The sequence below is a fragment of the Chrysochloris asiatica genome, unplaced genomic scaffold, assembly GCF_000296735.1.
Source record: "Chrysochloris asiatica unplaced genomic scaffold, ChrAsi1.0 scaffold00303, whole genome shotgun sequence".
NCBI classification, from domain to species: Eukaryota; Metazoa; Chordata; class Mammalia; order Afrosoricida; family Chrysochloridae; genus Chrysochloris; species Chrysochloris asiatica.
The window spans coordinates 3,203,143-3,216,026 of NW_006408821.1; the positions used below are offsets into that span (position 1 = coordinate 3,203,143).

The window sequence follows — 12,884 nt, forward strand, 5'->3', positions numbered from 1 at the left end:
TTTGCTTCTTGGACTTGTTTAATGTTTATCTGTGGCCCTAATAATTAAGTATGTGTTTTGGTAATTTTTTTATGTTTTCTGATTACCTCCAGGAAGATGTGATCAGGATGTGGTCTTCCCTTTTCACTCTCCTTATTGCTTAACTCAGAGTAACTTTTTTGGGCCTCAGTTAGGCCTGGCCTCGGCGGTGGGCCATTTGGGCCTCGGGAAGGTGGGTTGAGCCTAGGGCGGGCGGTTTGGGCCTCTGGGGGCCTGGGCATCAGTGACCGGGCTACAGGAGGGTTGGTCCTCGGGCGAGTGGTTTGGGCCTCGGGCGGGCAGTTTGGGCCTTGGGGGCCTGGGTTTCAGCAGCTGGGCATCAGGCGGATTGGGCCTCAGCAGGCGGGTTGGGCGGATTGGGCCTCGGGGACCGGGCTGAGGGCGGCTTGGGTCTCAGGGGCACTGGGCCATGGCGACCGGGCTACGCGGTGGGTTGGGCCTCAGGGGCCCTGGGTCTCCGCGACCTGGCTACGTGGCGGTTTGGGCCTTGGGGGCCCTGGACCTCGGCGGCTTGGCAGAGGGCTGGTCTAGGCTGGGGCAGTAGAGGGCTGGGGTCAATGGCTGCAGGGAGGTAGTGTCTGTGTTTGATGACATAAAAGATGCCTCTCTCAGTCTCTCTATACCATGGGTACCCCGAATTTCCTGATATCAGTGCCAATATCCCTCTCTATTTGTTCGGCTTTGTTAGTTTATGCTTCCTTTTCTCTGGAAATGCAGCCTTCTAAGTGGGGTTGCTCTAGCCCTGCATTCCAAGGTCTGCAGGTGGCAGAGGCATTCGATGGCGCACACGCAGAAGCGGGAGCTGCGTGCCGGCAGGCAAAAGCTCAAAATGCCTGTAAATCCTCAGTAATTTGATCTTTAAAAAAAAAATGAGTTCAGAATGTTGAAATATAAGATCTGATGTTTGTTCAAAGGCTGTCTATCAGCTAGACAGAGGTTTCCTATGTGCAATTCTGCCCCTTTTCTGTGAGACTGCCCTACCTGAGCTGCCTGGTCAGGGAAGCGCCAGAAGTCCTTCTGGTCCTTGCCTTTTATATAGAGGTTTTCAAGTTGCACATACGTTTTGGCTATAAGGCCAGACAGACCTGCTTTTTCTTGCTAGGTAAGTCAGGTGTAAAGGGTCTAGCCCAGGTCTATTTTAGGGTTGTGTCCCAGAGGCAAGCATCATAAGAAGCTGCCAAAAGCTCAGTCTGTGGGACCAATGGGGCTCCTCCTCCTAAGAACAGCTTCCCTGTGCTGTGGGAAAACTGTGGGTGCAATGCTAGACCCTTTTGGGGGTGCCCTCCCACCTTCCTAAAGGTGTCCAGGCTGGGCAGTCAGGGTGAGACAAGTGAGAGGAGGATGGAAAAGTATAAAATCCATCACACCTCTTTTCCCAGAAGCTCTGCAGTTTTTTGCACTGTGTCACTTTACCCGTCTGGCTGTGGCCCTGCCCTCTGATTTTTTTCCCAATCAGAGGAGTCACCGGGAATGTCCCATGTCCCAAATCCAGATTGATTCATCAATCACCATATTTTCCTTTTCACAGTCATGTATCTCCACTGGTGGGCATGTGAACCTGGTACCCTGCACCTTGTACAGGATATAAAACTCTGGGGCTGTTTCCAGAAGCATCTGCTCTGATTTATCTGCACTTCTGCTGAGGAGCCACTCCTACCTGTCTCTGCTTCACCCACCACCAAACAGAAAGTCTCCACAACTTGATTGACTCAAAATGCCCCTTTCTTTACCATCAAGATCCCCATTCTTTATCTCCTGATTAACCTGAACAATTTGTTCTAACTGATCAATCAGAAACTAAATGCTGTGAACCAAAATGCTTGTGAAACAATGCCTCTCTTTTCCCCCTAATTTCTTGAATATTGGCTCACTTACAGCCTCAGGCTACACTGAAGGCACTGGCAAAAAGCAAAGCTCCAGGAATTGATGGGATATAAATTGAAATGTTTCAACAGAAGTAGCACTATAGGTGCTCCTTTATCTGTGCGTGCTCATCTATGCCAAGAAATTTTGAAGATAGTTACCTGGACAACTGATTGAAAGTGATCCATATTTGTGCCCATTTCAAAGAGAGGTGACATAATGGAATGCAGAAATTATTGAACAATATCATTAATAGTACATAAAATAAAATTTAACTGAAAAACATTTAAAAACTGTGGCAACAGTATATTGACAGTGAGCTGGGAAAATTCGAGAGGATGTGGAACTAAGGATATTACTGCTGATATCATATGGAGGTTGGCTTACAACGGGAAGTACCAGAATGATGTATACTTGTGCTTTATTGACTATGCCAAGGCTTTTGACTGTGTGGACCATGAAAACTGTAGATAACATTGTGAAGTACAGTATCTCCAAACTTTTATTATTGCTCATAAGGAACCTGTCGATATTCCAAGTGGCAGTCTTATAACAAACCAAAGGGATAGGGAATGGTTTAAAATGAGTAAATGCATTTGCCCGAGTTATGTCCTTTCACCCTATTTATTCAATCTGTGTGCTAAGCAAATAATCTGGAAGCTGGAATGTGTGAAGAATAATGTTGCATCAGGATTGGAGGAAGAATTATTAACAACCTGTGATATGCAGATGATAAAATCTTGCTTGCTGGAAGCAAAGAGGACTTTAAATATGTATGGATGAAGATCAAAGGCCAGATCCTTCAGTATGGATTATACCTCAATGTATAGAAAACAACAATCCTAGTAACTGGGCTAATATATAACCTCATAAATGGAGGAAAGACCTCTTTAAGTATTCACTAACAAATATATATGTTTGAAGATTAATGTGCTGCTTACCAAAGCCATGTTATTTTCAATCACCTCACAAGCCTGTAAATGTTGAAGAGTGAATAAAGAAGACTGGAGAAAACCTGATGCATTTGAGTTATGGTGTTAAGGAAGTATTTTAAAAGTATCATGGACTGCCAGAACAACAAAAAATCTATATTACAAAAATTATATCCAGAATACTCCTTAGAAGCCAGAATGAGATTGAGTGACATAGAGGCAGCAGCGATGGGCTCAAACATAATAAAAATTGTGAAGATGGTGGAGGACCAGCAGTATTTTGTTCTGTTGTGCATAGGGTCCCTATGAGTCATAACTGACTAGTCAGGACCTAACAAGAGCTCAGCTTCCACCAATATGCAACAATTCTTCAAATTCTAATCCAAGAAAATAGCCTGGCATCAGTATAAAACATTCTTTGATTTACTATCTAATTTCTTCTCCCTTGCTTGTGCTTGTTTTTTTTTTCTAGTTTTGTCTACCCTTGTATTTATAAAAGTAATACCTATTTTGCCCTAAATCTTGAAGTACTTATTGATCTTACTTCCCACCTACTGTTTTTTTTTGGCTGAACAGTCTGTATCTAAATACAGATTTAAATGTATTTGACCTATTGAAATCATACAAAATCATTCAATAAAAAAAAAAAAAAAACTATACACCAACATCTCTCATAAACATAGCATAAATCCTGAACCAAATATTAGAAAGTGAACCTAGCACTGTATAAAAAGCTATAGAGTATGACTAAAAAGGACTTATTTTATTTATGTAAGAATGGTTCAACATTCAAAAATAAATCAATTAATGCAATACTATTTATCAAGACGCTAAGGAAGAAGCATCATGATTATATTAGTTGACACCAAAATAGCACTTTATAATCTATTTATAAGCTGATAAAAATTGCTATATAATTAATAATGTAAAGGCGCTTTTTCGAGCTGATAAAAAATCTGTAAAAAATCTGCAGTTAATATCATACTTAATAATTAGAGACTCACATTATACCTCTAATATTATAAACAAATCAAGGATATCTCCCTTACCACTCCTATTCTACATTGTGGGAATCTTAGCTAATGCAATAAGGCAAGGAAATAAAAGGCATATAGTGTGAAAATAAATATATTGTCACTATTCATAGATAACATGGTAATCTTTCTTGAAAACTATATAGCATCTGAAAAAAATGTGTCCTGAACTATTATCCACATACAGCAAAATCACTGGATACAAAGTCAATATTACAAAGGCCAATAACTGCTGTATTACCAGTGTCTTTGTCTGGATTCTCTAGGGAAACAATACAAATGAAGCTTATATATGTATATGTGAACAGAGGTTTATATCAAGCAATAGTTCTTAAACTTCTAAATTTGGGCAAATCCCTAGTCCATGTGTCAGATGTCAGGTTGGAGGTTTCTGATTCACATACCTGTAGGGCTGATGAACTCAAGACTTGAGTGACAGATTGCAGGCAAGCAGCATAGGTAGGCAAGATAACAAGCTGTTGAGGACTTCTGGATTGGCAGGCAGTACAGCAAGCCACTGGATGAAGTTAGAAACAAACAAACAAACAAACAAACAAAAATTTGAGGGTGGATGACAAGCCTGATACAGGGTATAGAAGCAGCAAAAAGCATGCAGCTTTGCTTGAGTCTTCCATATATTGGAAGCTGGATACACCCCTGAAGAAACATTATTTAATTAATTAACTACTCATAGCAGATCTCATCATGGAGTTTATAGTTGTTTTTGTTAGGTGCCATTGAGTCGGTACTGACTCAAAAATACCCTGTGGAAAACAGAATGAAACACTGCCTGATTCTGTTCTAACCTTACAATGTTTGTTATATCTGAGACACTGGGCCAATCCAGCACATTAGGGGACTTTCTGTTTTCCTCTGACCCTCCACTTTCCCAAATATGATGTCCTTATCCAGAGAATGGTGCCTCCTGATAATATTTCCAAATATGTGAAATGAAGTTTGGCCATCATATCTGACAAGGACATTGAGACTGTACTTATTCCAACACAGATTTTTTTGTTCTTTTGGCAGTCCATGGTGCTTACAATATTTTCCTCCAACACTATAACTCAAATGCATCAATTCTTCTACAGTCTAACTTATTTACTGTCCAAATAAGGTTATTGGAAATACAATGGCTTGGAACAGGCACACCTTAGTCCTCAAACTGATATCTTTCCTCTTGAAGACCATAAAGAGGTCTTGTGCAGTAGATTTGTCAAGACAATACATCACTTAATCTCTTGCATGATGCTTCCATGAGTGTTGATGGTTGATATGAAAAAAAATTATGTTTTTTGACAGCTTCATCATTTCTCTATTATATGGATGGTGTTTATTCATCCAATTGTGAGGATTTTTGTTTTTTTTACATTGAGGTAAAATCTATACCAAAGGCTGTTGTGTTTGATCTTCCTCATTAAGGAATTTAAGTTCTCTTCTCTTTTAGAAAGCAAAGTTGCAGCATCTGCAGGTAGCAGGCAGTTAATGTGTCTTCCTCCAATTGTGATGCCACAATTTTCTTCATATAATTCTGCTTCTCAGGTTATTTGTTCAGCATACAGGTTGACTAAGTATAATGAAAGAATACTACTACCTTGGTGCACAACTTTCCTAATTGTGATTCATGTTTTGTTTGAACAACTACTTCTTGGTGTAAGTATAGCTTCTTCATGAATACAATTAAGTGTTCCAGAATACTCATTTTCCACAATGTTGTCCATAGCTTGTTATAATCCACACAATAAAAGATTTTGTATAGTCAATAAAGCACTGCTAAATATCTTTCTGGTCTTCTGTACTTTCAGCCAAGAGTCATTTGATGTAAGCAATTTTTTGTTGTTGTTAAGTGTCGTGGGGTTGGTTTTGACTCATATCGATCCTGTATAGTGTTTCCAAGAAGGTGCTAGCTGGCTTGAATTACCAACCTTGTACTTCAAATCAACTTTGCAGTCAGTCCAGTGCACCCTCAGCACCACACCAAGATGTTATTCCTCATTTCCATCCTCTTCTGAATCCTGCTTGAACCTCTGGAAATTCTTCGTCAATGCATATTTGCAATAATTAAAAAAAATTATCTTTAGTAAAATTTTACTTGCATGAAAAAATAATGATATTGTCTGAAGATTTCAGCATTCTGTTGGGTCACTTCTCTTTGGAATGGGTACAAATATGGATCTCTTCCAGTCAATTGGTCAGGTAATTGTATTCCAAATTTCTTGGCATGAAAGAGTGACTGCATCCAGTGCTGCATCAGGTTTTAAATATTTAATTTTTGCATTCCATCAATTGCCAGAGCCTTGTTCTTTGCCAATGCCTTCAATACACCTTGGACTTCTTTCTTCAGGGTCACTGGATGTTGATAATATTCTATCTCCTGAAATGGTTGAACACATAGACCATTTATTTTGGGTTTAGTGACTCAGTGTATTCCTTTCATCTTCTTTTGACTATTTCTGCATCATTCATTTTTTTTGCTCATAGAATCTTTCAGTATTGCAAGTGAGGCTTGACTTTTTTTCTTCAGTTCCCTAGTCTTGAGGAATGCTGAGTGTGTTCTTCCTTTTTGGTTTGCTAACTCAAGGATTTTTGCTTTTCACTATAATATTTGACTTTGTCTTCTCGAGCTGCCCTTTGAAATTTTCTGTTCAGCTCTATTTACCTACTCATTTCTTCCATTTGGTTTAGTATCTGTATGCTGGAGAGCAAGATTCAGAGTCTTTTCCTATATCCATATTGGACTTTTCCTTCTTTCTTGTCTTCTTAGTGAATTTTTGCTTTCTTCCTTTATAATTCTCTTGATGTCATCACACAACTCTTCTGGTCTTCGGGATTTAGTGCCTAATACATAAAAGTTGTTCTTCAGATGATCTCTAAATTCAGTTGGGATATGTTCAAGGTCATATTTTGGCTCTTGTGGACTTGTTTCAATTTTCTTCAGCTTTACCCTGAATTTAGATAAGAGCAATTCATTGTCTGTTCCACAATTTGTCCTTGGTCTTGTTTTTGATGGGTGATATGGAGCTGTTCCACTGTCTCTTTCCACATATGTAGTCTATTTGATTTCTATGTATTCCACCTGGCAAAGTCCATGTGTATAGTCATCCTTTATGTTATATAAAAAAGGTATTTGCAATGAAAAAGTCATTGGTCTTGCAAATTTCTACCATACAATCTCCAATGTAATTTACATCACCAAAGCCATATTTTCCAACAACTGATTATTCCTCTTTGTTTTATATCTTTGCATTCCCATTGCAAGTAATGATCAATACATTTTTCCCCATTCATGAAAGAATTCATCAAACACTTTAACATTTATTATTTTTTAAGCAAATGACAAAGACACGGTTTACCAGCTTTACTTTTAAACCTAAGCTTGACATATTTAAACAATTTTCAAAACTTGTTAAATTTCCAGAACTCATAAACTAGAAAACATCCTTAATTTATATTAAGCCAGAAATGGATTATCATTGAATTATTAATATCTTTCACTATTTAACACTGAAAAAATGATTATTATTATTTTTTGTGTGTGCAGGTTTTATTCTGGCAATGTTAACTTCATAGCAGAATGAAACAACTTGGCTCACATTTCAGACAGAATGAAAGAAGCAAGACCATATTGATATTAGTGTGCAACTTTCTCTTAGTTATATTAAAGAATCACAATTCACCTCGTATTAAACTTTTAAAAAAGTGCATGCATATATTTATAAAAAATTTAAAGACAAAAAAAAGGGCCTATTAATGATCCCAACAATAAACTCAAAGTCTATGATAAATAGGTGCTCCATTGAGCTGTTTGTAAATACTTTATATTAGGGACAGTTATACTGAAAGTATAATTCGTTTGAAATAATAAAGAAAATATTTCTGTTAATCCTCAAATGGTGCTTGTAATAGTTTAACATTTCTGTTAAATGCCTGCGCTAAATTACTTGTTATCCAAGTGTAGCGGCTGCTCCTTTATTTATTACTATTTATTGTTACAGACTTTAACTGACCATCTTCTTCACTTCTATTATTTCTTGACCATTTTCAACAATTCTCTTTGTAGTGATTTTTTCTGACATTAACTGTTTTAGTAGAAGTTGGTATCAATTTGAAATTGCCCATGCCTCTACCACCAAATGATATTGATGAGAATGAAGTAAGATCTCCATGACCCATTAAACTAAATGAAATAAATCCTGAATCAAAAGAAGAAAATCTTCCTCCAAAAGATGGAAACCCACTGAAGGCAGAGAAAAAGGATCCTGCACCTCGGTTTCGAATTCCCACGGGGGCCTCTGTGATTCCCCAAAAAATCTTCAAATAGATAGGGATCCCTCCCACCAAAAAATTCCCTGACGACATGTGGATTTCGAAATGTGAAGCCAAACTCAACTGGACCATCGAAATGACTTCCACCTCCACCTCCATTTAATCCTTCTTTGCCATATTTGTCATAGATGTCCTGTTTTTTAGCAGCTGATAACACCTCATATGCCTCAGCTACTTGTTTGAATTTTCTCTCTGCCTCTTCTTTATTCTCAGAATTTTTGTCAGGATGTCACTTTAGAGCCAGTTTGCGGTATGCCTTTATAATATCCTCAGGTGAGTCATGTCTCTGCACACCTAGAACTTCATAGTAATCCACAATGTTTTAATAGAATTTTGGAACAAGTCCCGAGGAGGTTGGTATCCAGAGGCGAGGAAATGGAGAGGCTGGGCGGTGGAGCCCGTGCTCTCCTCTCAGGTCCCACATGACTGAAGCTGGAGGTGGCGGTGGTGGCAATTCCCTGAGCTTTCCTTTCCATCGATACATCTCGATTACCTGGTTGATCAACTTCAGACTGAAGAAGTTGATGGTGGTGGTTATGTGCCGTGGAGTCGGTTCCAACTCATAGCGACCCTATACAGGGTTTCCAAGGCTGTAAATCTTTAACGGGAGCAGAAAACTTCATCTTTCTCCCGCGGAACAGCTGGGAGTTTCAAACTGTTGACCTTGAGGCTCACAGCCTGATTCGTAACGACTAAGCTACCAGAACTCCTGAAGCAGTTGATAGAATTCTTGAATTTCAACATCACTGGCTTTAGTGACTGGTTCATAAATTTGAATAATATTGGTATTAACTAGTTTTCATTGTTGTTGTTATGTGCCATCAATTTGCTTCCGACCCATAGCGACCCTGTATAGGGTTTCTGAGAAGCTAGTGAGTTTGAACGACGGACCTTGCAGTTCAAACGGCTTTGTAATCTGGCGCATTAACCCCCAGCACCACACCGGACTCCAAAGTGTAATGAAGTAGAAAGCCTCATCTTTCATTCACAGTTTTTCTGGTAGTTTCGAACTGATGATCTTGAGATTTGCAGCATGATTTGCCAGCCACTATGCTACCAGAGCTTCCTATGGTCTTCATTGTAGGTGTATGGATATTATTCTACCACAAACAGCATTGTTCTTCAAGACAGCTATAGATATTTTCTTTTTGATGATGAATGTGACACCATTGGTCTCTACTTTGTTATTTCCAGCACAGTAAATCATGTTATTTTCAGATTCAAAATGTGCAATACCAATCCTTTACATTTTACCAGTTCCTAGGATGTTTTTGTTTATGCGTTCCATTTCATTTCATTTTTTGAAGTTTTTCATGTGAATTGTTTATTGTGAATTGAGTGGTAGTTTACACTGGGGAACTTCAGTTTAACACTCATCACATCATTGCAATAATTACAATCTGCTCTGTGTGTCATCATTCAACACTATTTTCAACAGTATTTGCTTCTATTCCCTCTGTTGTTTTTGTTTGTTAGTTAGTTTGTTTGTTTGTTTTTGTGGTGGTGGTGGTAGTTTTGTTTGTTTTTTTCCGGGAATGGGGAGGCATACACAAAAACACTCAGGAATATACAATCATTTAAACAACTGTACAGGGTCGCTATGGGTCGAAACCGACTCAACGGCACTTAACAATAACAACAACAAACAACCAAAGGACACAGCACCTGGATGCCAGCACAGAGATTCTCTTTCCATGAGTCTAGAGTCCTCAGTTTTTCTCTTTCTCCATGCCCTCACCCATTTTCTGATCTCTGGTATCTCTGCTTCACTGGATAGGGTTCTATATTACACTCATGCTCTTCTTCCTTGATGGTCCTAGCATCCTCTGTTCTTGGAATGTAAGATTAACTACTCCTCCCTTTCTGTTATAAAACTTCTACCTTTACAGTTGTGGCAGTTGCAAATAGTCATGATAACAATTATTATTATTGAATCATAAGAATCTTATCCCCATCTCCTTTCACGAGACCCATCTAGACAAGATGAAAATTATTCTGTAGGGATTCTACCTTCCCCTACATATTCTGAAACTAAATTCCCTCTTGAAAACTTGTAAGCCAGTCACTTCATGCCATTATTGTTGTTAATGTGAAGTGCTGTTGAGTTGATTCTGACCTATAGTGACCCGATATTGGGTTTCCAAGGAACAGCTAGTGAGTTTGAACCACCAATCTTGCAGTTCAAACAACTTTGCAGTCTGACACATTAGCCCACAGTGTCACACCAGGATTCTTCATGCCTTTATAGCCCCTCTTATTTTAGGTAGCCAATGTCTAAGTTGCCCATTCCTATCAACCCTGCATACACAATGGATAGATTGATTTTGCATGTGAAGATTCCTTCCCTCTCAGTTGTTATTTTGTGCTACTACATCCATAAGTATACATCAAGTTCATCAAATTGTACCAATTGACACTTGTTTCCTTTATCCAAACAAAGTGTTTTTCTTTACTCTTCCTCTAATTGAATTCTGATCTTCAAGAAATTGAGGCTACGTCAAATGGGCAGTATCTACAAATTTGGGCATTCTTATTCATATCCCCTTAATTCACATCAGGTGGATACTTTGCTCTTATTTCCAGCCCTTCATGGCTATGTCCTTGTCCATGGGCTCAGAAGTCCCCAGGTTTCACCACACTTCAGACCAATCAACCCCTCCTCTTCTCTCTTTCATTTCCAGGTCAACTTGAATCTATGGATCATGGTTCAACTTGGCCCTTATCTTCATTGCTGCCTTTCCCCCTTTTCCATTTACCAGGGGACTAACATGGTCTAATGCAAGCTTAAATGCCTTATCATTTCTTCACTTTGAGTTTCAGTCTTGGAGGGAGATTTGTCCTGAAGGGTCTTGATTACTTGCCTTGATGGCTACCCAGCTTGTTCTTGTAGTAGCCAATCATACTGTCATTTTTGTTTTTTTGTTTTTCCTGCTGGTCTTTCTTTCAAGAAGTATCTTTTGTTTCTCTAGCTGTTCTAGGCTGGTCTTCTTGTCCTTTCAAGTGGGAATGTCCCACCTCAGAAGGTCCTGGATGGACCTCAGGATGCCACCTAAGGTCCTATACACTACGAATGCTCTGCAAGAAGCCTATTTCACTGGACAAGTTCTAGAACCTGTTTTAGGTATTTCAATCAATTATAGGCTGAAGATGGGCTTACAAGTTTTCTCTAATTATGTTTCCCAACATTCCTTTCTGTACCACTCAAGTGTTTATTTTACAGTATTAGGCAAGGGAAACCAATATTTATACAACAGTCAAGCATCTTGATATTATTTCCCCTCTCTTACCCACTCATCCTGGTGTGGTACTGTGGGTTAATGCACCAGACTGCAAAGCCATTTGAACCACAAGGTAGGTGGTTTAAGCTCACCAGTTGCTCCTTAGAAACCCTATACAGAATTGCTATTGTTTGGAACCAACTCGAAAGCTCTTAACAACAGCAACAACAAACCATTCAGTATATGCCTTAATTCTTATATCACAGAATCTTGTTGTTTCAAGGTTGAGCATGCATCACTATCTACCTCTGTTCCATTTAGCCCATGATAACCTGCCTCAGTGTTCCCCTATCTACCTTGTTTTTCAATTCCCCCTCCTCATTCTTGTGTATTGCCCTCCCCAGCAACCGAACGATGATGTGCCTGTTCCCTACTTTGTGTTCTACAATATCTGCTGCCCCTCCCTGGGTAATCAACAAATATTTGTTTTTTTTTTTTATTTTTCTTTTAGTATGAGTATCTTTTCTTAAGCTTTTCCAATAATGGTCTTTTGTGACTGCTAATTTCACTCAGCATAATGTCCTTTAGGTTCATCCATGTTATGTGGTGACTTGCAGCTTCCTTGTTATTCTTCAAGGTAGCATAATATTACATTGTATGTATGTATGTACCAAAGTTTGTGTATCCAATCTTCCATTGAAGGGCACTTAGGCAATTTCCATTTGTTTTCTATTGTGAATAGTGCTGCTATGATCATTGTCGTGCATATATCTACTCGTATTATGGCTCCTATTTCTTGTGGATATATACCAAGTAGAGGAATTACTGGATCATAAGGTATTTCTATTTCCAACTTTCTGAGAAAGCTCCATACTGTTTTCCAGAGTGATTGGACCATTTTGCTTTCCCACCAGCAATATATGAGAATTCCAGTATCTCCACACCATCACCAGCCTTTATTGTCCTCTGCATTTTTGAAGTTTACTGCAATTGCTGGTGTGAGATGATATCTCATTATTGTTTTATTTGCATCTTTCTAATGACTCCACAGCACATAGCAACAACAACAATGGCTAATAATAGTGAATATTTCTTCCTATGTTTGTTGGCTGCCCAAATCTCTTCTTGGTGAAGTGTCTGTTTGTGTCATGTGCCCATTTTTTAATTGGGTCATTTGTCCTTTTCTTGCAGAGGTGTTATAATTTCCGGTAGCTTTTAGAAATTAGTCTCTTGTCTGATATGCCATTGCAAAAGATTTTTCCCGAATCTGTGGGATCATTTTTAACTCTTTTGGGGAAATCCTTTGTGCACAAAAGTTTCTAATTTTTATAATATCCCAATCATCTATTTTGTCTGTGAAATTTTTGCAATGTTTCATAGTCTGTGTGTGCCCTGGATTGTTGTTGTTGTCAGGCGCCATCGAGTCAGAACCAACTCATAGCCACCCCATGCACAACATAATGAAACAATGT

General features: G+C 38.8%; 1 pseudogene; it reads right to left on the reverse strand.

Annotated features, from left to right (window-relative positions):
• Positions 1-7,805: 7,805 nt before the first annotated feature.
• LOC102833224 lies at positions 7,806-8,513 on the reverse strand (annotated as a pseudogene).
• Positions 8,514-12,884: the final 4,371 nt, after the last annotated feature.